Source organism: Loxodonta africana, unplaced genomic scaffold, assembly GCF_030014295.1.
Source record: "Loxodonta africana isolate mLoxAfr1 unplaced genomic scaffold, mLoxAfr1.hap2 scaffold_98, whole genome shotgun sequence".
Lineage (NCBI taxonomy): Eukaryota > Metazoa > Chordata > Mammalia > Proboscidea > Elephantidae > Loxodonta > Loxodonta africana.
Genome location: NW_026975672.1, coordinates 27,587 through 55,383, shown reverse-complemented (window position 1 = coordinate 55,383; position 27,797 = coordinate 27,587). Strand labels below are relative to the sequence as shown.

The 27,797-nt window shown below is 40.6% G+C and overlaps 1 long non-coding RNA gene across 1 annotated transcript; it reads right to left on the bottom strand.

Annotated features, from left to right (window-relative positions):
• Positions 1-1,909: 1,909 nt before the first annotated feature.
• LOC135230269 (uncharacterized) lies at positions 1,910-27,791 on the bottom strand. The gene is made up of 3 exons (XR_010320900.1): positions 27,005-27,791; positions 9,479-9,979; positions 1,910-2,721 (listed from the first exon to the last, which is right to left on the bottom strand). It is a non-coding gene; the product is annotated as an uncharacterized LOC135230269 (long non-coding RNA).
• Positions 27,792-27,797: the final 6 nt, after the last annotated feature.

The window sequence follows — 27,797 nt, the reverse complement described above, 5'->3', positions numbered from 1 at the left end:
TCACACCCCTGTCGGCAAAAGGCCCCTGGTCTTGAGGCCGAGTTTTTGAAGAAAGTGAGTGCCATCAGGTCTGCCCTCAGTCTAACCAACACTGAGTCCCTGGTCAGCATCCTGGAGTCCTGGCAAGAAGAGCCAGGCACCTCCAGGAGCATCTGGAGGAGGAGACAGGGGCTGAAGAGGCTACCACACCTACTGGTGCTGCTACACATGTCGGAGACCTGGCTGCAGAGGGTGCAGGCATGGCCTCAAGGTCAAAGGAGAAAGCACCTGAAGACGTGCTAGGACACTTAGACTGAGAGGAGCAGGATGTCTGGACTGCAAAATATGCACCCTTCAGGGAAGAACTTCATTCAGGCTTCTTAAACCCACCTCACCTGGAAGATCCACTCTTTTAGCCTTGTGCCCCTTCCACGACCCCTCAAGTACATGGAGAGATCCAGCCCTAGAGCACCAGGGTGGAAGAAGCCCCAGGATAGCTGTCCAAAGACATGAGGTCCACTCCAAAGCTCCCCCCGCCAAGGAGAGAAGAGGACAAGACTCACCTGCAGATGAGGTCTCAGGGCCCTGAGAATGAGCACAATGTCTGTAAGGAAAGAGAAATGGGATTTCAGTGGGACATGGAAGTCTGAGAAAGAGCCTCTGCAAAGATAGCTCTAAGGGAGGTGTGATTGTGAAGGTGGGCTGGTCACTGAGTTCTTTGTAGTACAAGGTACCAGACAGAAGCCAGACTCTGGGGGGAACCTGCCTGCCGGTGAGCAGTGGGCTTAAAACCCTAAACCAATGAGAATCGAATCCCTTCCCAGCAGCTTCTGCACAGATCAGTGATGTTTGCTTGGTCTTTCTCTTTTCTGTGGTCTAACCTGATGTGTCCTGAGATCAGAGAGTTGGAATAGAAAAGCCTGACTGAAATGAAATGAGCAAAGAGAAGACAAGGCCTCCTAAATCTGGTGAAGACAGAACACAGATAACCAAAGGTGAGGATGGGAAGAAACAGATTGAGTTCCAAGTCCCATCCACAGTATCCCAGGGCCTGGGAATCCCTGGAAGTGCCAGAGGTGTGTACTCCCTGGGAGATGTGACCCCAAGTGTCGGAGGAAGCCCTACGGAGCAAGGAAGGGAGGGCAGGGACTCTAGGATGGGCACTTCCATACAGGCTGCCCATGTGAATTTCTCAGAGTGACCGTGACAGATCCTGAGAGGGACAGTTTGAGGCAAAGGAAAGTAAGTTTTCTGAAGAGGGGTGAATTCCACAGTCTCCTGATAATGAAACAGAAATCCCGTCCTGCTCAGAGGTACTGAGTAGGAGGGATTGTGAATTCCCATCCTGCACAGAGGCTGGCTGGGAAGTTCGACTGTCTAAAGACAATGTGGCCAAAGTCTTCTTTATCTTTCAAAGATGTATCTTCAACTTCCTGCAAATTCAATCCTGGAAAAAAGCCTAGAATATACAAGTGTGGGTTTTTCAGGAGAGCAACAAGGGGAGAAGGTGATAGTGGCATATCAGAGAAGGAGAACAACAGTCTAATAGTCCCTGTGTTACTTAATGAATCACACATGGTGTCCAGCATTATTCCTTATCTGTAGACATGTAAATGCAGTAGATGTTTTAGCAATAACTGAATTAATCCTCACAGAATTCTTTTTGGCCATTTCCAGGTACAGAGACCAGAAGAAGTCATTAGTTACAAGAGCAAGCAATAATTCGCTGGTCTGAATTTTGTTCAGTTTCTGTGTTTGCCCTTCATAGATTGATAAAAGTCTCTGAATCTGGCATTGAAGACAGTGTTTTCTCTGTTGTTATGGATTGAATAGTGTCCCCCAAAATGTGTGCCAACCTGGCCAGACCATGATTCCCAGTATTGTGTGGTTGTCCTGCATTTTGTGATCTGATTACTTATGTGTTGTAAATTCTAACCTCTGTGATGTAAATAAGGCGGGATTAGAGGCAGTTAGGTTAATGAGGGAGGACACAATCTACAGGATTAGGGTGAGTCTTGAGTCAGTCTCTTTTGAGATACAAAGAGAAGAGTGAGCGGAAATGAGAGGGACCTCATACCACCAAGGAAGAAGTGCCTGGAGTGGAGCACGTCTTTTTGACCCAGTGTCCACGCGCTGAGAATTTCCTAGGCCAGGGGAAGATAGATGACAAGGACCTTCCCCCAGAGCCACAAAGAGAGAGAGCTTTCTCCTAGACCTGGTGCCCTGACTTCAAACTTGTTGCTTCTTAAACTGTGAGAGAATAAGTTTCTGTTTGTTAAAGCCATCCACTTTTGGTATCTCTGCTATAGCCACACTAAAAAAAAAACTAGATAACTAAAAAACACATATATAAAATAGTCAAAAGAAAAAAAGTTTCAAATACACACACATACACGTATGATGTTATTAAACTTTAAAAGCTTTTACATTCTTATAACACATTTAACAATAGAGATTTGTATATAGAAGTTATAATAAGAGCCATCCCCACATAAGTATATTGTACCTGCTCCCCTGAAGTGTCCAGTGTCCAAAGATACATATGTACCCTTTTACACACTTCTTTTTGCCGGGACACATGTAAGTACATTCATTTGTTTGTTTTTATGGAAATTAGGTCACACTCTATCCATGTTTTTCTCTGAATCACTCTTCACTTGGTCAATATCATGAGTCAGAATCAGGGCAGGGGCTGACTGCAGAACAGATGATCAGTTGCTCATATTCACGTTCAAGTTGAAGCTGAAGAAAATTAAAACAAGTCCATGAGTCAAAGTATGCCCTTGAGTATATCAAACCTGAATTTAGAGACCATCTCAAGAAGAGATTTGATGCACTGCACACTAATGATCGAAGACCAGATTAGTTGTGGGATGATAGCAAGGACATCATATATGAAAAAAACAAAAAGTCATTAGAAAGACAGGAAAGAAAGCAAAGACCAAAGAGGATGTCACAAGAGACTCTGAATCTTGCTCTTGAATGTACAGTAGCTAAAGAGAATGGAAGGAAAAATAATGTAAAAGAGCTCAACAGAATACCTGAAAGGGAAGCTGGAGAAGACAAAGTATGATAATATAATGTGAACAGATCTGGAGTTAGAAAACCAAAAGGGAAGAAAACACCTGGCATTTCTCAAGCTGAAAGAACTGAAGGAAATATTCAAGCCTCTAGGCGCAATACTGAAGGATTCTATGGGCAAAATATCGAACAACACAGGAAACATCAAAAGTAGATGGAAGGAATACAAAGACTCAATACACCAAAAACAATTGGTCGACGTTCAACCATATCAGGAGGTAGCATAGGATCAAGAGCTGATGGTACTGAAGGAAGAACTCCAAGCTGCACTGAAGGCATTGGCAAAAAACATGGCTCCAGGAATTGATGGCGTACCAAATGAGATGTTTCAACACAGGGACGCAGTGCTGGAGGCACTCACTTGACTATTCCAATATATTTGGAAGACAGCTACCTGACCAAATGACTGAAAGAGATCTATATGTGTGCCCATTCCAAAGAGAGGTGGTCCAACGCAATGCGGAAATTATCGAGCAATGTCATTAACATTACATGCAAGAAAAATTTTGCTGAATTTAATTTAAAAACAGTTGCAGCAGTACACAGACAGGAAACTACCAAAAATTCAAGCTGGATTCAGAGGAAGACATGGAACATGGGATATCATTTCTGATGTCTGATGGATCTTGGCTGAAAGTAGAGACTATCACTAAGATGTTTACCTATTTTTGTTTACTATACAAGCACACTCAACTGTGTGGCTCATGACAAATTATGGATAGCTTACCAAAGAATGGGAATTCCAGAACACTTAACTGTAGTCATGCGGAATATCTATGTAGACCAAGAGGCAGTCATTTGAGTAGGGCAAGGGGATACCGTGTGGTTTAAAATCAGAAAGTTATGTGTCATGGTGGTATCCTTTCACCATACTTACTCAATCTGTATGCTGAGCAAATAATCTGAGAAGCTGGTCTGTAAGAAGAAGAACATGGCATCAGTTTTGGAGAAAGATTCACTAACAACCTATGATATGCAGCTGATACGACCTTGCTTGCTGAAAGTAAAGAGGACTTGAAGCAGTTGCTGATGAAGAGCAACCACTACAGCCTTCAGTATGGATTACACCTCAACATAAAGAAAACAAAAATTCTCACAACTGGACCAGTAAGCAACACCATGATAAACAGAGAAAATACTGAAGTCATCAAGCATTTCATTTAACTTGAATCCATAATCAATGCCCACAGAAGCAGCAGTCAAGAATTCAAACAATGTATTGCATTGGGCAAATCTATTGCAAAAGACCTCCTTAAAGTGTTGTGAAGGAAAGATGTCACTTTGAGGACTAAGGTGTGCCTGAGCAAAGCCATGATATTTTCTATCACCTCACATGCTTGAGCAAGTTAGACAATGAATACGGAAAACCAAAGAACTGATTCATTTAAAATATGGTGTTGGCAAAGAATACTGAATATACCATGGACTGCCAGAAGAATAAACAAATCCATCTGGGAAGAAGTACACCAAGAATGCACCTTAGAAGCAAGGATGGCGAGACTTCGTCTCACGTGCCTTGGACATATTTTCAGGAGGGACCTGTCCCAGGAAAGGCTCATCATGCTTGGAAAAGCTGAGGGTCAGAAAAAAAGAGGAAGGCGCTCAACAACATGAACTGACACAATGGCTGCAAGAATGGGCTCAAACATAGCAATGATTGTGAGGATGGTTCAGGATCAGGCAGTGTTTCATTCTGTTTTACACAGGATCGATGGCCTCTAACAGCCACAACTAACATATGTAAGCATATATGGGTGGGTGGGTGTGTGTGTGTGTGTGTACCCATTGCCGTCGAGTCGGTTCCAACTCATAGTGACCCTACAGGACAGAGCAGAACTGCCCCACAGAGTTCCCAAGGAGCGCCTGGTGGATTCGAAATGCTAACCTTTTGGTTAGCAGCTATAGCTATTAACCATTATGCGACTAGGGTTTCCATATAAAAAAAAAAATTTTTTTATATATATATATATATATATACACACACATACACACACGTATATATACACACACTCTTTTTTTTTTTATATATATGTGTGTATATATATATTCTGTTCACCAGTTTTGCATCTCTAGAGATCCCAGGCTAAGACATTTGGTACCTACACTGGTTCCAGAGGAACCAAATCTTAAGGATGAGTTTTCTGAATTGATTCTCAAGTCTGGCTAATCTTAAAGGCACTGATGACTGTCTCCAGTAGTAAATAGGCTATTGCTAATCCATGGTGGGAGGTGACAATAGAAATACGCAAAATACTACTACAACTGGATTAAATATTTGTGAGAGACAAGGCTCTGCCTGATTACATATTTGATACTTTTCTATAATTTTGTCAGAATAAGAATAATAAGGAAGCTGCTTGGTTGGTCCTGCTTTTGCTAGCCACACTGGTGAATGAAAGAAATGGACTCAAAGCTCAAGCACCACATACAAGATCTGAAAGCTGCCACTTGTGCCCAGAAAGAAAACCATATTTCTTATACTAACAAGGCTAATGCTGCCAAAAATAAACTCAGATTCTTATCATAAGAGTGACTGAATTAAAGCGCCAGTTGAATATCCAACCTCAAATGGTTTCTGAAGTTAAAGTAAGGGCACTGATTGGGAAGAAATGGGATCCTGAAACTTGGGATGAGGACATATGGGCAGATAGTCAGGAAGCGGGGGACAATGAACCTCCAATTTCTGTTGAATCGCTCTTCCTAACAGAACCAGACCTCTTACTCCCATCTAAAGAGATTCTCTAACTTTGCCGGCTAAGCCACCCTTCCCAGTAAAACAATTATCCCTTCCACCTCCATCTGATGAGATTACCCCAGCTGTGCCTGAAGTGTCTTGTTTGAGTTGTCTCCTGGGGTGGTGTCTGGGGCATTGCCTGGGGCATCACCTTAGGCAGATGCCTTATAAGACACGGCTGAACATCCCACTGCCACTGCCCATTTTTGCTTCTAGACCTATACCTAGACTTCAGTCCCAACAAGCCCCAAAAGGTGAGCTATGAAGTGTGACCCAGGATAAGCTATGCTAAACTCCAAAAGAACTGCTTGATTTTTCTAATATATACATACAGAAACCTGGTGAATATGTGTGGGAATGGCTATTTTGGGTGTGGGATAACGGTGCAAGCAACATAAAGGTGGATTAGTCTGAGTTTATTGATATAGGCCCAGGAAGCATAGATTCTTCATTCAGTGTTTCAGCTTGAGAGGTTAGAAAAGGATCTCATAGTTTATTTGGCTGGTTTACTGAAGCATGGATTAAGTGGTGGCCTAAAATAAATCAAGTGGAAATGGCAGATCTGCCATTGTATACTGTAAGAGAAGGTATCCAAAGGCTGAGGGAAATTGGAATGTTAGAATGGATTTATTAGGCTGGACCCACAGACCCACACACGGAGTGCCCAGAGGGCTCTCTTTTTACCATAGCAGTGAGGTACAAATTTGGGAAGCAAGCCCCAGCATTATTGAAGACTTCTGTGGTTGCTATTTTATGTAAGTAAGAGTCCACAGTGAGAACTGCCCTAACTGAATGAAGACACCTGACTACAATGCAGTTGACTGGACCCCATGGTGGTAGCATCCAAGTGGTGGCACTCAATCAACAAAGACAAGGTGGGTGTGGTTACCATAACAGACAGTAGAGTCAAAGCAGTAATCAGAACAGTCTGCTCGCATGGATTTATGGCATTGGCTACTTAGTCACAGTGTCCCTGGGAGTGAAAGAGCTGGGAAATGTACATCTCCTGGTACCTAGCGTCTTAGATATCTAGTGCTCCTGTAACAGAAATACCACAAATGGATGACTTTAACAAAGAAAATTATTCCCTCACAGTCTAGGAGGCTATAAGTCCAAATTCAGGGTGCCAACTCCAGGGGAAGGCTTTTTCTCTCTGTCACTCCTACGAGAAGGTCTTTGTCACCAATCTTCCCCTGGACAAGAAGGTTCTCAGCACAGGGATCCTAGGTCCAAAGGATGCAGTGCTCCTGACACTTCTTTCTTGGTGGTACTGAGGTCCCCCTGTCTCTCTGCTCTTTTCTCTTTTATATCTTAAAAGAGATTGACTTAAAACACAACTTAATCTTGTAGACTGAGCCCTGCCTCCTTAACATAACTGCTTCAAATCCTCGATCATTAACATCATAGAGGTATGATTTACAATACATTGGAAAATCACATCAGCTGACAAAATGGTGGATAATCGCACAATACTGAGAAGCATGGCCTAGTCAAGCTGATATATACATTTTGGGAAGACAGAATTTAATCCGTAACACCTAGTATGCAGCTATCGACCTGTTAATGCCTTTTTCTCCATACCTGTTTCGAAGTATCACCCGAAACAGTGTGCCTTCTCTCTGACCTAAGTATATAAGGACCAAATAATGTACAGGAATCTCTGTTACATTTTCTCCATCTTACCATTATTTGGCCTCATACGCAGACCCAGTCACTTAATTGTGCAGCAGAATGAAGAGATTAAAGCCCCAACATTCTTGCCAGTGGACCAGGAAGGTAGCTGCTCAGACATCAGAGAGCCTCAGAGAGACAGAGACCAGGCGGCTCAAGAGGGGGATACCATAAAGTTGTTTTTCATACCCCTCCCCACTCCCACAGTTGCATATGCTTTGCTCTGACCCTAAGAAGTAGATCAATCCTTTGAGAACTGCATTATGGGTTAGAACACCAACAAGGTCCCAGACTGAGTGACACTCCCATAGATTACATCCAAATATCACTGCAAAGTCTTCAAAATCTGAACTGACATCTGAGCCACAACACACAGAAGTTGGGAAAGAACCTGCAGCCTGAACATAACTGGGTCAAGTGATTCCTAAAACAAACAACATCGACATTTTCTGTAAGATTGAAGTAAGACACAGTCTTGGAATCACAGACAAAAACTTTAAAAAGCTACTTTAACCATGCTCAAAGAAGTAACAGGCACAACTTAGAAAAATAGAAAAATACATAGAAACCATTCACAAATGAAAATTTTAGACAGGAAAAACAGAAAAATAGAGATAAAAAATTCACTTGATCAGCTCTACAGCGGAATGCTGTTGACAGACAAAAGGATCAATGAGATGAAAACAGTTCAATTGAAAATATCCAATCTGAAAACAGAGAACAAATATTGAAAAAAATGAACAGAGCCTCAAAAAAATTCAAAAATATCTAACATTTATTTATTGGAATTCCATACGGTGTAGAAAAAATATGTGGTGTAGAAAAAAGTATCTGAAGAAATACTGGCTCAACACTTTCCCAGTTTGTTGAAAGACACAAACTTACAGATTCAAGAAGCTATGCAAACTCCAACAAGTTAAACTCACATAATTTTATGCCCAAATGCCTCATTGTCAATTGTGGAATAACAAGGACCAAGAAAATATCTTCAAAGAAGCTAGAGAGAAAACAACTCATCTCACACAGGAGAAACAATTGGAATGACTCTGTATTCATCATCAGAAGACATGGAGGCCAAAAGGCTGTGAAAACAACATTTTTTCAACACTGAAAGAAAAGAAACATTAACCCGGTGTTCTATAGGCTGTTATTTCCTTCATGAGTAAAGGAAAAATATTGACATTCTCAGGTGAAAGACGCTTAAGAGAATTCATCGCCACCAGACTTGCTCTAAATGAAACACTAAAGGAAGTTCTTCAGGTGGCAGGCTTGGAATTTCAGGAATTATGGAAAGCAACAAAGTGGAAAGTATCTTCGGAAGTTCGCCCTCCACCAAAGATTAGACAGGTCTATAAAACAAACAACAACACACGTGAAGAAAGTGTTTCTTAGTTCAATCATGTGTATGAGACCAAAAGTACAAAACCAGCCCAAAAGCACTGAAAAGAGGGCAGGACGGAACAGGAATCATGGCGGATGGAAACGGGGAACTGGAGCATAGGAGAGGACAATATTGACACATCATGAATATTGCAACCAATGTCACAAAACAATTGTGTATAAATGGTTGAACAAGAAAGTAATTTGCTCTGTAAAGTTTCAAATAAAGCACAATAAAAAATTTAAAAAAGTGGTAGGTATCTCGGTAAACATATTATGCCAACCCTGCTGTCACTGCACAACATGGCGCAGGACTCCCCTCTTTGCAAAGACTTTCTAGCCTATTGGAAAAACTTTGGAATATACTCTTGGTGGCACATTAGAGAGAATGGGGTTAATTTTGAAAATATGAGATGTCTGTACTCATGCCTGGTGGATAAACTGGATAATAATATTTTCAGAGCAAAATGAGATGTTCTAACAGAAAAATAGGCCTGAATTCCCACGTGGGCCATGAGCCTACTACTCTGAAGGCCTTTCCCAGAGAGGCATTTCAGGCACTTCTAGAGCAGCAGGAGCGCTGGGGAATGCAGGTGTCAACCTCCCCCAGGGCCTTCTCTGAGGGGTAAGTACCTGCTTTAGTACTGAGCTTAGTGGTTCATAAATTGTCATTCTGCATAAGGTCTTCAGGTTCAAGTCTGTAATCCAGCTGGGATTCTGTGTGTGCTGCATCTCTGCATCAAAAGAACATGCTTCTAGAAGCAGAATGCCAGGAGAGAGGCGGTTGGGCAGTTGGCGTTGGGGGGTGCTGCGCAGACAGGGGTGCCCGAGGGAGGCACAATATAGTCATTCTGCAGGAGGTCTAGTCCTTCTGCACAAGAATTAGAATGCTTCTCAATGCACAACAGTTTACATGCAGGACATAAACAAAGTTACTGAAGGACAAAGTTGAATAGTAAACCAAGCCACTCCCTGTCAATCCTTACCTGAGAGGGTCTTCATCAGGACTTCCGGGGATGGAGAAGGAAACAGCAAACGCTGATTTATTTTACCTCTTCCTTCCTCAAGAAACAGGAACTGGTGTTAAGATGTCAGGTGTCAAGCCCCAAACTCCTCTTCTGGTCTGTATTTAAGCTGTATAATAAAACTGGGAATCAGGCAATCAGCCATGAGCAGACAGACCCAGAGTATTCCCAGTGCCCCACATCTTTGAGCTCCAGTGAGATCCTGTTCTTAGTCCCTAGATTAGCAGAGGAGCTGAAAGACTGAAATTCCGTGTTTTCAGGCAACTTGGGCTTCAAGCAGGCACTTATTGCTAAAGTCGTATTTCTCTGTGTTAATTTATGATCCTTAACTCAAATCCGGAGTTTGGAGCTCATTTTGATAACTCCTCATTAGTCTGCCTAGACAAGAGTCTGCTCACAGTCAGTGATGACAATGGAGGAAACAAAGTCCCTAGCCCAGAGGAGGGACTGTTCCCCAAATTTAGGGAAATGCCCCTGGGGAGCATCAGCGAGGTGCACTGTGGCCTCTGTGGCTTTGCCTTCTGCTCCTGGAATTGCACCCTGGGGGCGTCCATATGCAGACGCAGAGTCCGTGGGTGACTACAACTCCTGCCCTTCTGGGTCATCGTCCGGACGCACGTTGCGATATGCTTCCTGCCCCCCTTCCCAGCATAAGTGCTGCGATCACACGTGGCAGAACCAGTTCCCAGGTCCAGACCCTAGGTCTTGCCCTCCTTGGCCTCAGGCTTCCCCTAGTCCTGGGGGAACCCGCAAGCCTGGCGGGTGCGAGGTTAGCACCTGGCTGGGCGGGCTTGGGCCTGTCTCAAAAGGCTCATGGTGCACGCAGGTTCCGCCTCCTTGGAGTCTGCGGGCTTGCGGTGGGCAGCCCGGCATCTCCTGCCTCCCTCGGGCGCCCTCTCTGGGCAGCAGCTCCCCTCCCCCCGCCCCGCCAACCACCGAACAGTCGCACTGCCTGCTTTCTGCTTCTAGAAGCGTGTTCTTTTGATGCACACATGCAGCACACACAGAATCCCAGCTGGATTACAGACTTGAACCTGAAACGCACAACTTTAAAACTACTAGACTGGGGTGGGGGGCGGTATTGGCAGTGAAAAAAGGAAAAAAAAAAAAAAAAGAAAGAGAACAATTACAAAAAAAGTATTAGAAGACTGTAACCTCACGTTATGGACTCAAGAAGGCTGCGGATACACAACCGCGTAGATAGCATACTGTTGTATCTTTCTTTGCAAATAAGTCTTAGATGAGGGAATTTGGTACCGGGAATAGTTGCAGAGCCTGACTTTGGGGAAATCTGGGATTGATTAATTGGCTTGCATGAGGCTACAAGCCCTGATAATCAATATTTAAAGATGAGATTCGAGCAATCTAGAACATGCATCAGAATTTTTTACAAGTAAATTAGCACCAGAAGAGGCCTTTAACCACTAAATAAAATGGGTCAGTAGTTCAAGATCTCCCTACAAAGAAAATGGCAGACCTAGATCGTTTCCAGTCAGGTTCCAGCAAACATGCAAGAAACAGTCATTTTAATCTTGTACGCAGTCAACAGAGATTAGAAAACCATGAGACACTCCCCTAACTTGATCCTTATGGCTAGTTTAAAAATGATAACAAATTAGAGAAGGAAGGTAGAAGAAGAGTTAGAGGACAAGCACACTCAGTAACTGAGATGCAAAACCCTACATAAGATGCCAGCAAAGGAAATCCAGCAAAGGGTAAACCACGTAACATGCCATGATCAAGGCGGTTTATTGTAGGCATACAAATTTGAGTGAACATTAAAGATTTAGTAATTTCATTCACCACATGCATAGGTGAAAGAAGAGAAGACATATGCTCACCTCAAGAGATGGGGGCAAAGCAGGTTGATAAAATCCAATCACACGGACAGATAAGGACTAGGTGCAAACATGGAACAGAAAAGGAGTTCCCGAACGTGGAAAACTACAACTAGCATGATAGTTCATGGTGACGGGTGGGACATTCTCTTTAAAATTAATAAAAAATAAAATAAGGATGCTTCTATCATTATTTTTATTAAACATTTAACACTGGAAGTGTAAGCTAGTACAAAAAAAGTATAACTGCTATTCATAGATTATAGGACTGTCTCCATTGAAAACCGTAGAAAATATTGGAATTAATAGTAATCATAAATAAAAAATAAATTGAAATTTCAATGCGTCAGCATCAAGCGGACTCTGTCATAGCTCTTAGGTGAAAGCAAAGGACACTGATAGGGAAAGAGGAGGTTCGGGTGGGCTAGACCAAGGAGGGAAGAAAATTATTCTGCACTGGGCTGAACTTATAAGCACGGGTATGTGTGTTAGTTACCTAGTCCCTCCATAACAAAAAATAACACAACTGGATGGCTTTTAAAGGACAGAAATTTATTTTCTCACAGTTTAGCAGGTAGTAGTTCGAATTCAGGGCATGGCTGTAGTGGGAGGTCCTTCCTTGTCTACCTCAGCTTCTAGTAGATGCCAGCAATCATTTGTGTTCCTGGCCTTCTAGAAGCATCTGTCTTCTTTGTCTGTCTTCCTTTTCACCTGTTTGTGTCTGTGTGTATTCTGCTCCTTTTATAACTAAGAAGAGTTACGCTTAGGACCCACCCTACATTGGTATGACCTCATTCACATAATAAAAGCAGGCCCCTTATTTCCAAACAAGGTCAGAATTACAGGTACAGGGGTTAGGATTTCCACATACATTTTGGAGGGACACAATTCAATCCCTAACAGTTGATTTACCAGATATTCTGGATTGAGAGTACTCACATGAACAGCTGAGAGTAGTTCCAATTCTTTGCTACATTCAGTGGCTGAAACTTGTCTCAATGGTCACCCATAGGAATGTTGGAGCAATTTATTGTGCAGGACCTGGCCTACCATTCCTAATCATGTCCATTGTGTGGAAAAACACACACTCCCATCACCGAAGTCTTGAGAAATTCATCGATAAGAACGGAATGGTGGTTGGAACCAAGAATTGTTTCATAGCCTAGATAACATGGTGCAGCTGTTAGATATCCACATGGAGATGTCCGGTAATAAAACTTCACCACACACGGAGATGTCAAGAATAATACCAACAGCTAATGTTCATTGAGTACCTACACTGGTGCCAGGCACTCCTGTGCTTTTCCTTTCATGTTTGCTTTTCATGATGGCCATATGAGGAATGTATCATTATAATACATAAAGAGGTCAATACAGAGAGTTAGGCTGACATTTGAATATATGAGTCTGGACCCAGGAGGAGTTTGAATGGATGGAGGTATAAACCTCACGTCCTCAGCTACAAATAGACAGCAGTAAACTCACTGAGGCATCCTAGAGGGAGGGTGTCAATAGAGAGAGGAGCAGGCACCAAGCCCAAGGGTACTCTGGTATCTAGAAGCCTGCCAGGTGAACAGCAGCCAACAAGCCTCTCTGAAGTCCAGTGTGGTTCCTGGAGGGTTGTCTGTCCTTTCTCTCAGCTGCATTTCCCCAGTGCTCCTCCCACCTGCACTGGGTTGTCCCCTTCATGAGGACAGGGACAGTGTGTACCTTTCACCACTGTATCTGCATAACATAGACTACTTCTGGCCCATGGAATATACTGACTGAATGAAAAATAAACAAAGGATAAGTACGTAAAATCCTTCGTAGTTGATACCTTGAAATACATTAAGGGGCTTCATGAGTAAGAGGGAGAAAAATTGATCAGGGCTGCTTCTGAGACCATCCCTTAGGCGTAATGAGCGTTAAACAACACTTAAACAAAGAGATTTAATGGCAGAGATGTATGTTAAAAAGAGGTAAGTATAGGTTGAAGATTACTAGAAACATGCACATTATTGCAACTATAGTCAAATCGCTAAAAACCATATACTACATGCACACAGAATATTACAAAGTAATTTAATGCCCTCATTAAAAAAAAACAAAAAAAAATTACCATGAAAAGACTAATGTTGAATGAAAATATCAGGATGTAATATCTGTGTTAATATACATAAATGTGTGTGCTAATACACACATAAAACCAGTTGCCACTGAGTCAGTTCTGATTCATGATGACACCAGTGTGCCAGAGTAGAACTGTACCCCATAGGGGTTCCAATGGCTGAGTTTTCGGAAGTAGGCTGCCAGACCTCTCTTTCACAGCAATTCTGGGTGGACCTGAACTCCAACTTTCTGTCAGCAGCTCAAGATATTAACCATTTGCATCAACCAGAGACTCTAATACACATATATGCCAATATAAGCAAGAAAATAGACATATCGGAACGTTAATAATTTATTCTATGCATTACGTATGTTTTCTTGTTTTTTTTTTTGCATACTTTCCCATTGCTTCCAAGTTTTTGAGGAATAGAATGTACTTCTGGAAAAATTCATGAGAGATTTTTAAGTAATGAAATAATTAACAGAAACAGAATGAGTAAATCTGTGGCAAGGCAGCCCATGAACCCAAGATTACAGTAACACTGGTATGAAAAGCAGAATTGTGGAGTCCTGAAGCTCAGTGGTTCCATGCATCCATCAGGAAAGAGGGAAGAGCAAATAAACAAGGAGAAAATACAGTGAGCCAGAGGAGTGGGAGCCCTCTGTTGTGGGCACAGTTTTCTCATGAAACTTTAGATGGACACAGTGGGTGGGATTATCCACTTCCATCATACAAACATTTTTATTACCCTTGATTTTAACAGAACTATGTTATAAAAACAAATAATAAAATAAAGTATAATAAAAGAATAAATCTCATCAGTGGACTACTATCATTTTCCCCAGCCACTGAGGAGGGCAGGAGACACACAAGGGAAAGAAGATGGACCAGTGTGAAAACTCATGCTAAGTGGGGAGGAGAGTGTTTCTGAGACAGGCCTTAGCTGCTACCACCTAGGGAATTAGGCAGCCATGCACAACCAACTGGAGGAAATGGTACATTATTTCTGAGACCTACTCCAGCTCATAACAAATTATGGATAACATGGGGAAGAATGAGATTTCCAGGACACTTAACTGTTTTTATGAGAAACCTGTACATAGAACAAGAGGCAGTCATCTAAACAGAACAAGGAATACAGCATGGTTTAAAGTCAAGAAAGGTGTGCATCACCGTTGTATCCTTTCACCATATGTATTCAACCTGTATGCTGAGCAAATAATCTGAGAAGCTGGTCTGAAGAAGAATAAGGCATCAGGATTGGAGCAAGACTCATTAATAACCTGAGATATGCAGATGATACAATCTTGCTTGCTGAAAGTGAAGAGGCCTTAAAGCATTTACTGCTGAAGATCAAAGACTACAGACTAACAGCCTAACAACTGGACCAATAAGCAACATCATGATAAACGGAGAAAATGTTCACGTCATTAAGGGCTTCATTTTTACTTGGATCCACAATAAACACCCACGGAAGCAGCAGTCAAGAAATCAAACGACACATTGCATTGGGCAAATCTGCTGCCAGAGGCCTCTTAAAGTGTTCAAAAGAACAGATGTCACCTTGAAAACTAATGTGCGCCTGACTCAAGCCATGGTGCTTTCAGTCGCCTCATATGCACACGAAAGGTGGGCAATGAATAAGGAAGACCACAGAAAAATTGAAGGCATTGAATTACGGTGTTTGCAAAGAATATTGAATATACCATGGACTGCCAAAAGAATGAACAAATCTGTCTTGAAAGAAGTACAGCCAGAATATTCCTTAGAAGCAAGAATGGCGAGGCTTCATCTCACATATTTTGGACATGTTGTCAGGAGAGATCAGTCCCTGGAGAAGCAGGTCATACTTGGTAACAAGTGGCCACAACAATTGGCTCAAACATAACGACGACTGTGAAGGTGACGATAGGTAGTTTAACATACATTTTGACCCATATGAATTAAAATTTAAACAATTATTTCATGCCTTTTTGTAGGGGTTTTAGAATATATACAATTAAAATAAATGTAAACAATTAATAGAAAAAATCTCTGAAAATAAAATTTATTTTTTTTAAATCACTGCTCCATACCCCAGATCTAAATGGCTTGATATAAAGCACTGGTCTTTGTGATTCACAAAAAGGAGGTGCCAATTCCTGGAGGGGGGATGGGAGGATAGAGAGAGTTGGAAGCTGGCAAAATTGTCACAAAAGGAGAGACTGGAAGGGCTGACTCATTAGGGGGAGAGCAAGTGGGAGTACGGAGTAAGGTGTATACAAACTTATATGTGACAGACTGACTTCATTTGTAAACGTTCACTTGAAGCTCAATAAAAGTTAATATAAAAAAAAAGCCCAGCCCTGACCAATGTTTGCTTAAAAACTTTGAAAGTTTGTTCCTCTCTAAAATAAAGCAGGGTCTAACTTTAAAAATAAATAAATAAATGTAAACAATTATTAGAAAAAATCTCTGAAAATAAAATTTAATTTTTTTAAATCACTGCTCCATACCCCAAATCTAAATGGCTTGATATACAGCACTGGTCTTTGTGATTCACAAAAAGCAGGTACCAATTCCTGAACAAGAACTGAAGTGACAGGAGAAACCCCCCATGCTGTTAGAGCCCTGAGTATGGGCCCTAATCCAATGATCTGTCTTCATTAATTCCTTTTTATTTCATCTCTGTGAAAGAGGGGAGGGAGAAGGTGAGAGAGGGTTACATGTGCCTATTCTGTTCTTTAGCATCCAGTTCACTGCCAGGAACAAGTATTCGTAAGAGTCTAAAAAACGTTAAAGTACAAATAACGAGGAAAACCTCCTAGTATATATATGTATTAGGTGGCACAAAGAGTTAAGTGCTCAGCTACTAACTGAAAGGTTGGCAGTTTAAATACACTCAGAGTTGCCTTGGAAGAAAGGCCTGGCAATCTACCTCCAAATAGTCACAGCTATTGAAAACCGTATGGAGGGCAGTCCTACTCTGAAAACTCACGGGGTCGTCATGAGTGAAAATCTACTCAATGGCAACTGGATTGGTAATCTATATATGGCATAAATGTTGGGAAAATTAGTTTCTGAACATATACACGGCATACAGAATACACTGCACATTAGTATTATGTGCCAAAACCCACTGTCATCAAGTCGATTCTAACTCACAGTGACCCCAAAGGACAGAGTAAAACTGCCCCATAGGGTTTTCACTGAAGCAGACTGCCACATCTGTCTCCTACAGAGAGGCTGGTGGGTTCGAACCACTGACCTTTCAGTTAGCAGCCAAGTTCTTTAACCACAGAGCCACTAGGGCTCACTGCTGTCATGTACAGTGATTACATAAGCAAATTCTGAAACAAACTGCCTGGGTTTAAATCCTAACTCAATTTATCAGCTGGGTGATCTGGGCACGTTACTTTACCTCTCACTGCCTCAGTTTCCCATTTCTAAAATGGGTCTTATTCAAAAGGTTGTTACGCAGGTTAAAGAAAACACACAAGGCACTTAGAAAAAGGCCTTACACACAGAATGAACACAATAATTGTTAGCTTTCATAATTATTAAGGGAATACAAACAAACAGCTAGGTTGAAGGAACTTCCATTGAGAAAGAGTTGAGTTCCAAAATTCATGTGTAAAGTCATTTACATCAACTGTTAAAGTTGTATGTTTAGATTCAAGTGATTACTGAGGTGTGTTACGATCTTGAACAGAGTTCTGGGGACTATACAGGCAGACTCTGCATGCCCTTCTCCTGCACATCCATTCCATCTCCCTTGGAGCCCAGACATCATGTTATCAATTAAACCCCTCCCACGCTGGTGGTGTACTGTTTAAGAGCTATGGCTGCTAACCAAAAGGTCATCAGTTCAAATCCACCAGGCGCTCCTTGGAAAGTCTATGGCACAGTTCTGCTCTGCCCTATTGGGCCGCTATGAGTTGGAATAGACTCAGTGGCAATGGGTTTTTAACGGGTATGAGGTAACTGTTCAGTGCTTAAAGACGTACCAAAAGCAACCACTAACACAAAAGTATAGTAAAAGGTTCTTATTTCAGAGTAGCAAAACCTTAGTTTCTAACACAGTGGTGAATTAGGGTGGACTGTGGATCAAGAGGAGCCCTGGTGGCACAGTGGTTAAGAGCTCAGCTGCTAACCAAAAGGTCAGCAGTTCGAATCCACCAACTAGTCCTTGGAAACTCTATGGAATAGTTCTATTCTATGCTATAGGGTCTCTATGAGTTCGAATCAACTAGGGTCTCTATGAGTTGGAATCAACTTGATGGTGACAAGTTTGGTTTGGTGGGTGTCATGGATTGAATTATGACCCTAAAAAATGTGTGTCTCAACTTGGTTAGGCCATGATTCCCACTATTGTGTAGTTGTCCTCCATTTTGTGATTGTAATTTTACTTTAAGAGGATTAGGGTGGGATTGATTGTAACACTACCCTCACTCAGGTCACCTTTCCCTGGGGTGTGGCCTGCACCACCTTTTATCTCTCCAGAGATAAAACAAAAGGGAAGCAAGCAGAGAGTTGGGGGCCTCAGACTATCAAGAAAGCAGCACCAGGAGCAGAGCATGTCCTCTGGACCCAAGGTCCCTGCACCTGAGAAGCTCCTTGACCATGGGAAGGCTAAGGACAAGGACCTTCTTCCAGAGCCAAAAGAGAGAGAAAGCTTTCCCCTAGAGCTGATGCCTTGAATTTGGGCTATTAGCCTACTTCAATGTGAGGTATTAAATTTCTCTTGGTTAAAGCCATCCACTCATGGTATTTCTGTTATGGCAGCACTAGATGATGAAGACAGTGGGTCAAGGTGGAAGGGGTGGATGAAGGACAAAAAAAGAAAAATGGACAACAGGAGAAATATAAGAATTCAGAGAACTGTGAAAATTTAATTCCTGAATATACTTTCTTTCTCCTCCCTATAACTGGAAGGACTTTTCTCATATACAGCGTATATAAGTAAATCCTGGCAATATTTAAAACACTTAGATTTTTGTAAAACTCATTCTCTGAAAATTCATGGTGGCCCCATTAATTTATGGCTTAAAAACAACTCAGAACTAAAAAGAAGCATAAATAAATAAATAAAGGCACTGCTGTCATTTGCGGGTGATGTTCTTTTCCTGCTATCCACAACCCACACACTCGGGAGTTAATTTTCCAGGGTCAGTGTTCATAGACCATCCTCTTTCTCTTACCACCACCCACCACCCTTAATTATTTAGAAAGGGCAGGGCCAGTCAGTGCTCCAAACATCAAGTTTTCTCTCCAAAATGCCAACTCGCACTTGGGGAGCAGGCTACATTCTCAGCTATCAGCACTTCCACTAGCCCCTGCAGATAAGGAATGTGTCTCCACTGAACTGTTCATTGTAATTAAAAAAAAAAAAAGTAAAAAACTGTTTCTTAAAAAAAAAAAAAAAAACCAGGCATTTCCCTATTACCCACCCACCCCACTCTCCCACACCCAGTGCTCTCCCACCACACACACACTCAAATATTTCCTACCAAGGGTGTGTCCCAAGCACGGGGTCTGGCTCTGCTCTTCTTTTACACCCCTTGGAGGCCTCTGGAGAAACCATACCTTTGGTTGGCAATTCCCTGAACCCTGCCTATTCAAGCTGGCACTTATTCAAAAAGGCAGGTGAGTCTTCAAGTCAGGTTTTTATAAGGAGTTTAAGAGGTGCCAGGTGATATGCCTACTCACCCTCAAATTTCTCAAAGGTAATAATTTCTTGAGATGTTTACAATGTCTCAACTATGGGTTAATTAAATCCCTTAGGATGGTGGGCATAGGAAAATCCTCCATCTCAATGCCCCCCATTTCGAAAAAAAAAGAGAGGAATCTCCAAAATTACAAATTTCAATTTCTACATACTTGATTGAACTAAGGAGTAAGTTCCTCACATGTGTTATTCTTGGTCTGAGTCCTGGTGGTGCAGTGGGTAAGAGCTAAGCTGCTAACCAAAAGGTCTGCTGTTTGAATTCACCAGCTGCTCCTTAGAAACCCTATGGGGTAGTTCTACTCAGTCCTATAGGGTTGATAAGAGTTAGAATTCACTGGATGACAATTGGTTTGTTTGCTTTTCAATCTTTGGCTGAAAGGTGGACTTTGTTATCAATTTATTAAATCAACTGGTAATTTGCTGGATATTTCTCATACAGGAACTTATGATGTCTTCAAATCCAGCTAATCAGGTTTAGGGAGAGAGAAACTTCTCTACCTTAGCTTCCCTGCCACTCCCACACCTTTTTCATTGATTTCCATGCCCTGTTTAAGTAACATCACTCATCACTTCTCACTGTCTAGGTTATCTGAGCCAATTCATGGCAGTCAATTCCACCTGAGCCCTAGGATACCCTCATTTACATACTCTGCCCTGTTCCTTCACCAATGGCTGACCTCACATCTCCACTGGAATGTCTACTAGGCATCTCAAACTTAATGTGGTTCAAATAAAATTCTTCGTCCAAGTGTCTTATCTACCTCCCAGTCTTCCTTATCTCAGCAAATGTTCTCACTATCCTCTGGGTTGTTCAGGACAAAAACCTAGAAATCATCCTTCATTTCTCTCCTTTATTCAAATCTTGCATCCAATCCATTGACATATTCTGGACTCTTGGCACTACCTTAACATAAATCCTGACTCTATCCACTTCTCACTACCTCCACCTTACATCCACCATCATCTCTTGGTTAAAACTGGACTCCATGCACCGATCTTCCCTCTTACAATCTACATAACAGCATCATTTCAGTGGCTTCTCATAGCAATTAGGAAAAATTCCCAAATCCTTCCCATGGTCTTTCATGATGCGGGGCTTGCTCACCATACTAACCTCATTTCCTAACAGTCTTCCCTCGGTTCACTCCACACTAGCCATGACTTATTTCCTGAGCTTCCTCAAATGTGCCAAAACACTTGGTTATTTAAGGGCCTCAGAAACAACTCTTTCCTTTATTGGCAATATCCCTCCCTTCAGAACTTCATACAGCTATTCTCTCCTTTGATATAGGTCAGTTATCTCCTCAAATATCCTGCTCCCATAAGCCTTTACTATTAATCTAAAACAGCTCACCCCACTCATTCCCTCACACGCAACTCTGTCTTATTTTCAAAATATTTAGCTCTCCTTGACATTTTTTGTTAATTATTACCTGTATTTTTTCTGGTTGAGAATATATGCAGCAAAACATACACCAACTCAACAGTTTCTACCTGTACAATTTAATAACACTGGCTACATTCTTGAAGTTGTGCAACCATTCTTACCCTCCTTTTCTGAGTTGTTCCTCTGTCATTAACATAAACCCACTGCTCCTTAAAGTTCCTATCTAATCTTTTCAGTAGCTGTTGTCAATCTGATGCCATGTAGACAGTTCTTAAAAGAGCATATGCTCAAGGTAGACCATTTTTATTGGTTAAGTAAGCTAATGTTCTGGAGCCCTCATGGCACAGTGGTTAAGTGATACGGTAGCCAAGCAAAAGAAGAGCAGTTTGAATCCACCACCTGCACCTTTGAAACTCTATGGGGCAGTGCTATTCTGTCTTACAGAGTCTCTGAGTTGGAATCAACAGCAACAGTTTGGTTTTTTCTTTTTCATACTTCGGTTTTAAGATGATTCAAGGGAATGCTTTTGGTGTAATGTTTAAAGATTATCTCACGGCAATAGTTTCAGGAGTTCATTCACCCTCAGTGGCTCCAAAAAGTCTAGGGTTCATTTGAAATTCTGTTCTGCATTTTCCCCCTTTTGATCAGGGCTTTTCTATGGACTCTTTGATCAAAATGTTCAGCGACAGCAGCTGGGAACCTTCTGGTTCTTCTGGTCTCATGGCATGCTAGATGTTCTTTTAAAAAACATGAGTGGATGCTGAAGGTTATCAAATACTTATTTTATTACACCTACTAATATAATCACATTTATTTTTCCTGTACATATGGCAAATTATACTGATTCATTTTTGAATGTTAAACTAACCTTGAATTCTTGGGATAGACCCAACTTGGTCATAATATATTCTTCTTTAGAGTATTGCTGCATTTGTTTTGCCTATTTATTTTTATATTTTGCATCTATGTTCATCAGTGACATTGGCCTGTAATTTTCCCATCTTCTGCTGCTCTTGTCAGGTTTTGGTATCAATATTCATTCTACAAGCTTTATAAAATGAGTTTGGGTATATATTTCCTTTTATATTGAAGAATTTGTGAAATATTTCTTGAATATTTGGCAGAATTTGCAGGAAAAGCCATCTGATATGAAGTTTTCTTTTTGAGAATAGTTTGAGCTCTAATTCAATTGTATTAACAGTTGTGGAATTACTTTTGCTTCCTGTTTCTTCCTGAATCGTTGTTATTAACTTACATGGTATGATACGTTTGCCTACTTTACCTAAATTTGCAAATTTATTGGCTAATACGGTTCATAACATTCTCACATTATCTTTATGTTCTGCAAGATCTGTAGTCATTTTCTTTCTAATTCCTGATATTCGTTTTTTATATCTTCATTCTTTTTCACTTGATCAATCTTGCCTAAAGTTTGTCAATTTTACTAGCATTTTCTAAGAATCAACTTTAGTCTTTGTTGATCATCTGTTGCATGTATTCAATCATTAATAGAAACAAAAATTCCTATGAATGTTTGTTTCTGGTTTTTTCCCAACATTTTGAATGGATGTTTAACTCACTTATTTTTCAAGATTTGTTCTTTCCAATTATATTTTTAAGGCTATAAGTTTCCTATATTATATTGTCTGTACTGCACAAATTTTTGTATGCACTATCTCCATAATTGTTTACTTCAAAATGTATTCTAATTTTCATTATGATGTCTTTTTTGACTCATAGTATTTTAAAATATCCAAGCACATGGAGATTTTGTATTTTCATTTTCTAAGATGGTTTTTTTTTTTTAATTATGGTGTACTTACATAGTATCCTCTATATTATTACAGACTCTTGAAATTTGTTGAGACTTGCTTTATAACACAGTATACAGTTAATTTTTATACACACTATGTTATGTATGTGCATGAGATGAATGTATATTCTTTCATGGTTAGATAATACACACAAATACACATATAGCAATTTGGTATTTTTTTACATGTTAAATCTTCTGTATCCTTGATAATTTATGGACTTCTATGTTTCTGAGGGGTGTGTTAAAAATCTATTATGATGCATGATGTCAAAAGGAGCCCCAGTAGTGCAGTGGTTAAGCACTCAGCTGTTAAACGGTTTGATTTGATCCACCAACTACTCCACAGGAGAAAGATATGACCGTTCCCTTCCATAAAGATTACAGCCTTAGAAACCCTTTGGAGAAGTTCTACTCCATCCTATATTCACTATGAGTCAGAATTGACTCAACAGCACACAAGAAAAAATGTATGATGTGATGGAAACTCAGAAGTACGAAGCTAAAAAGAATTGGTCCTACCTCCAGGGTCAAAGGATGAAGGACAGAGAAAACAGCAGAGACATCCAAAAGCTTGGAAAAAGGGCTGAGAGGACAATGGTTGGTGGTTTAAGGGCTTTGAAGGGCTACCATATATACTGAGGAATCTGAAGTGCAATGTTCTTGCCTAAGGATGAAGACATGCTCATAAAGATCCTGACAAAGCTTTAGGCTTGCATCTCTGGCTGATCTTTGGGCTCCATGGGGGCAGGAAGTGAAGGCTAGGGCAGAGTTTTAGGCACTCTTGCTTAGCATTGAAAGAACGTGCCAGTTCAGAGCCAATCTGCAAAGACTGGGATAATGTTACTTTTTCTTTTTGGCTACAAGCATTTAAAGAAAGCACTGTCAGGTCATGAACTGACTGCTGAGATAACAGAACAGAACTTCAGTGTCCACACATGAGAAGACATACAATCTTTGCAGAAATAGTTTGGAAACATCACTAAGCAAATGGATGACTGGCCCTCAACAATTAAAAAAAAAAAAAAAAAGCAAACCCTAATGACAGGAGGGAATCTTATTTCCAGAGTCACATTATAATATCTAAGATATCCAGTTTGCAACACACTATTCTAAGTCATAAAAAGAAAAAAGAAAAGGATGGTTCATTTGTTAAGAAGAAAGAAAGAAGAGAAATGAACAGAAAGCATCCCTAAGGAAACACAGATATTGGGATTACTAGACAAAGATTTTAAACCAACTGTCTTAAATTTCCTCAAAGAGCTAAACAAACCATAGACACACACACAAAAAAAGGAAACCAAGAGAAGAATGTATGAACAAGTAGAAAACATTAATAAAGAAATATTATACAAAAGAACCAAATAGAAATTATAGAGCTGAAAAGTTGAATAGCTGAAATAAAAATTTCATTAGAGGAGCTCAACAGCAGATTTGAGCAAGAAAGCAGGAAAATGTAAGCTTGAAAAAGCACAACTGAAATTGTTCTAACTGAGGAGCATAAAGGAAAAAGAATGAAGAAAATGAATAGAGCCTAAGGGACCTGCGGGACAACATCAAGCATACCAATATACTCATTAAGGGAGTCCCAGAAAGGAAAGAAAGATGAAAGGACAGAAAGAATATTTAAAAACGTAATGACTGGAAGTTTCCCAAATGTCATCTAGATATCCAAGAAGCTCAATAAACTCAAAGGACAGTAAATACATAGATATCCACAGACAGACATAATCAAAATGTCAAAAGACGAAGACAGAAACTTGAAAGCAGCAACAGATAAGTGACCCCTAATGTACAAGAGAGTCTCAACAAGTTTAACTGTTGATTTTTCATCAGAAACCATTGAGACAAGAAAATAGTCGGATGATGTATTTAAGGTACTGGAAAAAAAATACAGAAACAAAACTATGAACCAAGATGTCAGTATCTAGCAAAACTATCTTTCAAAAATGAAGGTGAAATTAAGACATGCCCAGATACACAAAACCTGAGGGAGTATGTTAGCAGCAGAACTGCCTTATGAGAAATGCTACAGGGAATCATCCTGGCTGGCACGGAAGGACACTAGACAGTAACTTGAAGCCATAAAAAGAAACGAAGACTCCGTAAAGGTAACTACTTAGATAAAACAAAGTCAGTAATATTTTTATATCACGACTCTTTTTTTCATATATGATTTAAAGCACAAATGCATAAAAATACTTACACATCTCTCTTAATGGACACACAATGTATAAAGATGCAATTTTTGTAACAGCAACGTAAGTAGGGGAGGTAACTGAGCTGAATAAAAGCAGAATGTTGTATACTGTTGAAGCTAAATTTGTATTCATTAAAAGAAGATTGTTATAAACATAAGATATTAATTGTAATCCTCATGGTCACCACTAAGAAGTTAAAAAATATAAGGAAAGGAAATAAGGAGAGGATCAAAATTGTACACTTGAAAAAAATCAGTCAAACACAAAAGTGGACGGTAGTGAAGAAAATGAGAAACAAAATACATATATGACCTACTACAAAGTAGAAGACATAAGTCCTTCCTTATCATTAATTGCTTTAAATTTAAATAGATTAAATTCACAATTGGGATCATTAAAGTTGTGTGTCAACTTTGTTGGACCATGATTCTCAGTGCTTTGGCAGTTATGATGTAGTTTAGCAGTCGAATAACGATGCAATCATTTCCATGATGAGATGTGATATAATGTGATTACCTCCATGATGGGATCTGCTGTGAGTAGCCAATCAGATCTAAGGGAGTTTCCTCGGAGGTGTGGACTGCATCCAATATAGGTGGACTTTCTGGCAAGGCTCTTGAGCTTTTGCTCACTCTGAATCCTGCAGCTGGCTCCTCTTCATCTGATCTCAAGTTTTTGGGACTTGAACTCTCAGCTTACCTTCCAATTTGGGGATTCACCAGCCTCCGCAGTCTGTGAGCCGCAGCCTGCCAGCTTACCTGCCGATCTTGAGATCTGTCAGCCTTTGCAGCCTGTGAGCCACAGACCTGTTGTATGACCTGCAGATCTTCAGTTCTGCAGTCCCTGCATCTATGTGAGTCAGGAGAAGCCACAAGCCTGACCCATGGACTTGAGACTTACCAGCCTCTACAGCCTCGTGAGCCATTTTCTTGATATAAAGCTATTTATATATAAATATATATATATACACCTCACTGGTTTTGTTTCTCTAGAGAACCCAGCCTAAGATACCAATTAAAAGACAAACATTGGCAGAATGCATAAAAAAATCATTCGATTGCTATTAAGCTGATGTGACTCATGGTGACCCCTCCCCTCATGTGTGTCAGAGTAGTACTGACACACAAGTGTGTCAGTTCAATGGCTAATTTTTCAAAAGTAGATCACCAAGCCTTTCTTCCAAAGTGCCTCTGGGTGGACTCAAACCTCCAACATTTTGGTTAGCAGCTGAATGCATTAACCGTTTGTACCTCCCAAGGACTACAACATGTATCTATGTTTATTTCTGTATTACTTCTCTTTATACTATATACATACATACACACATACACACACATACATACACACACACATAGACATCCATGAGTGGTTCATACAGATGCTTTGGACTTCAACTAGCAGGGCTCTATTAATTATTGATAGAAAAGTACTGATACCAGTTATAAATGCGTATTTGTCCATTTCCCCTTTCAGATTTATTAGTTTTTGTATTTTGGAGCGCTGTTGTTAGACACGTACACATTTAGGAGTGTTGTATCTTTTTGGAGAATTGAACCTTTATTATGTTATGTCCCTACTTATTCCCAATAATACTCCTTTTTCTGAAGTATAATTTGTCTGATATTAATACAGCCACTGCAGTAGAACTGGATAATTTTCAACCATTTCAATAGGTAGCATAAGATCAAGAACTGATGGTATAAAAGGAAGGAATCGAAGCTGCATTGAAGGCATTGGTGAAAAAACTACCCTCTCTCCACCATCTTCACTAACTCTGACACCAACTGTCCCTCACACAGCACTCCCTACTTCTCTGCCGGGTTCAATAACTCATTGCAATGGCCACACAGAACTCATAGTCCATATTCACGATTATGGGGTTTATTAGGGAAGTAACAGTTATAGCTCAGGCTCAACGACACTCAGAATACAGTTTTTCTATCAGGACAGCCTCTTCCCTCCTGTGCTCATAGGCGTGCCTCTGCCTGGCCTTGGGCCGGCCTCTCTCCAAAGGCACTCAGCTTTCCTTCTCCCTGGGCCAGCATCTCCTATAGCCAGGTCCCTGTTGCTCGGTCTCTCCTGCCATGGCATCTTACCATCTTCAGGGTTACAGCTTCCTCTCTCTATCTCAGTCTCCTGCTTCTAGGAGCTTCTCAGTGCAGGGATCTCAGGTCCATAATATATGCTCGGCTCTTGGCTGTTCTTCCTTGATGGGAGTTGAATCCTCCTCTTTGCTCTGGAACTGGTTCTCTTTGAAGGCAAAATAAACAATCCCCTTGGTGAGCCACAATTACCCTATCACACAGTCCTGCCCAAGCACCAGGGTGGATGTTATAAGATCATGGCTAGAAAGGCCACACAAAGTAAACAATCACATCACAGTACCTTGGACTCATTTTTCAAGTGAAGTACCAAAAATCCCATACAAACAGATTGGTAAAGAATATAATCAACAGCAAGAACATTTTCATACTTATGTTTTCTGTATTTGGAAGAAATCTATAGCACTATTCTTATTTTGCCAATTCAAAGGGATCACAGACATTAGTGGTAGATGTTGCAGTACCAGAAAACTCTCTGGTAAAACAGTCTGTGAGCAGTCTTACAAACATGGATATTCCACCAGAGTCAAAAGAATGACGTTACATATCATCAAAGAGAACATTTCAAGATCTAGCCTGAAGTACAATGTTGTCACTGATAGGCTAAAATCCATACACTTACAAGGAAGACTAGTTTATATGACTATTCAAATTTATGCACCAACCACTAATGCCAAAGATAAAGAAATTGAAGATTTTAAACAACTTCTGCAGCCTGAAATTGATCAAAGATGCAATCAAGATGCATTGATAATTACTGGTCATTAGAATGTTAAAGTTGGAAACA